This window comes from Phaethon lepturus, unplaced genomic scaffold, assembly GCF_000687285.1.
Source record: "Phaethon lepturus isolate BGI_N335 unplaced genomic scaffold, ASM68728v1 C13831911, whole genome shotgun sequence".
NCBI classification, from domain to species: Eukaryota; Metazoa; Chordata; class Aves; order Phaethontiformes; family Phaethontidae; genus Phaethon; species Phaethon lepturus.
In genome coordinates this window covers 1-2,657 of record NW_010575729.1, presented here as the reverse complement: position 1 = coordinate 2,657, position 2,657 = coordinate 1, and the positions used below count along the sequence as shown (strand labels likewise).

The following is a 2,657-nucleotide window of genomic DNA, read 5'->3' as shown; positions in this document are numbered from 1 at the left end:
TGGTTCCACTGGGGCTCGAACCCAGGACCTTCTGCGTGTAAAGCAGACGTGATAACCACTACACTATGGAACCGCCACGATGTATTGATATATTGCTACATCCCAAATAATTTGTTTGTTGGAAATACTGAATATGCTACAGAGGAGCAGCTGAAGATATTTAAATACATTTAGAGGTTACCCACAGCAAAGGTGAAAATTTTAAGTACAGTATAGTAAACTAGCCACTTGCATCGCTTGTAATTAACTTTTCTATACTGTTCTATGTGTGGGTGTGAATGATAAGACTGCAAATATTTGCATTTGTTTCCGTCTACATGTTTTTCAAAATGTGGTCTGGGAAGGACACACCCAACTTTGAGATAGTACTCCCGAGGAACTTCCTCTGCAGTCTGAATAAAAATATCCCTATGGAAAGCGAGGAGGGAGCGATCAGGAGGGCCTTGGGGAGATGAACACCCAGCTCCCGTCACACAGCATGTGGTCTGGATATCTCACTGAACTCCCTTTGAAAGACTTAACTGTGGAATTAGATCAGAAAAAGCTCTACTCGGTGCTATTCACTTCCCTGCCATGCAGGAATGAAGACCCAGTGGTATATCTCAATCAGCATTAGCTGTGAGGCAGCAGGATCAGAGTACCAGTCACGAGCCAGGCAGCAGCATCCCATTGCACTAGGTTTTGGACAGGCATAAATGAAGAAGCTGATGGCTCTTCCACAGTTCATGACTCGCTTGGCAATATATCTATTTCCTGCTTTGCTTTTTTTTTTTTCCAGGCAAACACCACATCATGTATTATGGAAACATCAAGGATACTGTCTTGCCTGTGCTGTTTAGTAAACGGCATAGTGCTTCTTGGTAGACTATAGATGTCAACATGCATACTGAAAATGTCCAAGGGTGTCATGAGTCCTTGCATGCAGGGGAGAGATGGCATGCTATTAATGATCCTTTCTTCTACAAGGAGATTCCAGTCATGTTATATAAGGCTGGGACAGAAATAAAAATAACCCTTCATTAAAAGAAGCCTTGTCTGCTCTACCTACGGTATACTAGACTTACTTAAATAGCATTGTGAATTCTTGGGGAAAAAAGAACTCGTAGACGCAGCTATGATTTCTGCTGTAGCAAGGGCTTTGCTGCTGTGAATAACAACAGCCATGTTGACGGGTAGCCCTAAATTAAAAGTGAAAGAGGTTATTCATTCATTGCAAAAATCCATCTTAATGTGAAGATAAGGGAGTTTGGGAATTTTTCACTTCTATTTTTGCTTTTAGGCCTACTTTATACTATTTGGGGCCTTTTTAAAGTTGGAAAACTATTGATAATAATATTGCAAATCAACAAAGTTTTAAATTATTTGAGTTCCTTTTGGATTCCCCTCTTCTACTAGTCAATTACAAGCTCAGTGGAGGATTTTCCTTGGTGCAAAGTGCCATATCTGACACCTTGTCCTGGTTTCAGCCAGTAGGGTTAAACCACGACATACCTAAAAGAAAGTGGTGACTTTTTTCTTCCCTTTTTTGCATGTATTGGTCAACATTCATCAAAGAGTTCCCTTGCTGTAACGTCTGAGGTCCTTATGTATTTGAAATGAGGAAATATCCTTAGTATTTGAGAATTCGAGATGCCAGAATGTTAACCAGTGACAAGCATCAACTGATGCAGGGACTTAGGGGAGTATAACCAGCATATTTGAATGGGCACGGCTTGGTGGGGAGTGTGGGTCAGTGGAACAGAGTGGTGTCCCGAGCTATTCTGTTTGCTTTGGATAGTTTCATGACTTCAGGGACTGATGCTCAGTGCACTCCTTGGGGCCAACAGATGGTTCACTGAAGTACTGCTACTTTGGAGTCCTCCCATGCCCATGCCCACAGACACAGGAATGGGCCGTGCTTAAAAAATGTTCCTCAGTTTGCTACAGCCAGGAGGTTTAAAAGCCCCCCAGCTGCCATGTAGCCCCCACTTGCAAAGATGAACCTGTGTACTGAGCAACTTTGGCAGCTGTGCCCGCAGGGCATTTGCAGCTTAAAGAGTTGTTCAATGAAGAACATAGCTGACATGAAGATACATTTAGTAAACTCAGATTTTCCCTTCCTGCCTTTTCAATGAAGATGGCATTCCCATGACAGATCAAGAGAAACGTGGCTGGGGAACTGTCTTATGATTTGGGTAGCTTGGGTTTCTGTCCTGACACAGGGGATTTCCTAGGTGGCAAAGGACTCAAGGCATGTATGTGTATGTGAACAAGCTCTGGCTTGTTCATACTGTGGCTCCTGTAGCCACAGTAACATGCACTGTGCCTGAGGTGGCTGTCTACCTAAATACCTTGATTATTTAAATCAAACACCCTGGTGCATGAGCAAGAGTAGAAAAAGTCTTCCACTCTATCTACCAAAATGTAATATTATGACTGACTGCAGGTGTGAAGAGGGAGGGCATGATATACCTCAGCAATAAGATGTGAGTAAGGAGAAAAGAATTTTCTTCCATCTTGAATTATGTAGAAAGTAATTAAATGAAGCCAAATTGCAGAATTGGCTGATTTGCCTGCCTGAAGATATTGTTCCAAACACAAATAATGGAGAATGGATCCTGGAATATCCTTGAAATTAAGGTTTATAAAAAGATCTTTTTCTTTTTTTTTTTTTTTTT

The 2,657-nt window shown here is 41.7% G+C and overlaps 1 non-coding gene across 1 annotated transcript; it reads right to left on the bottom strand.

Annotated features, from left to right (window-relative positions):
* On the bottom strand, nt 1-73 carry TRNAV-UAC. Its single transcript has one exon. It is a non-coding gene; the product is annotated as a tRNA-Val (tRNA).
* Between the last annotated feature and the right edge of the window lie 2,584 nt (nt 74-2,657).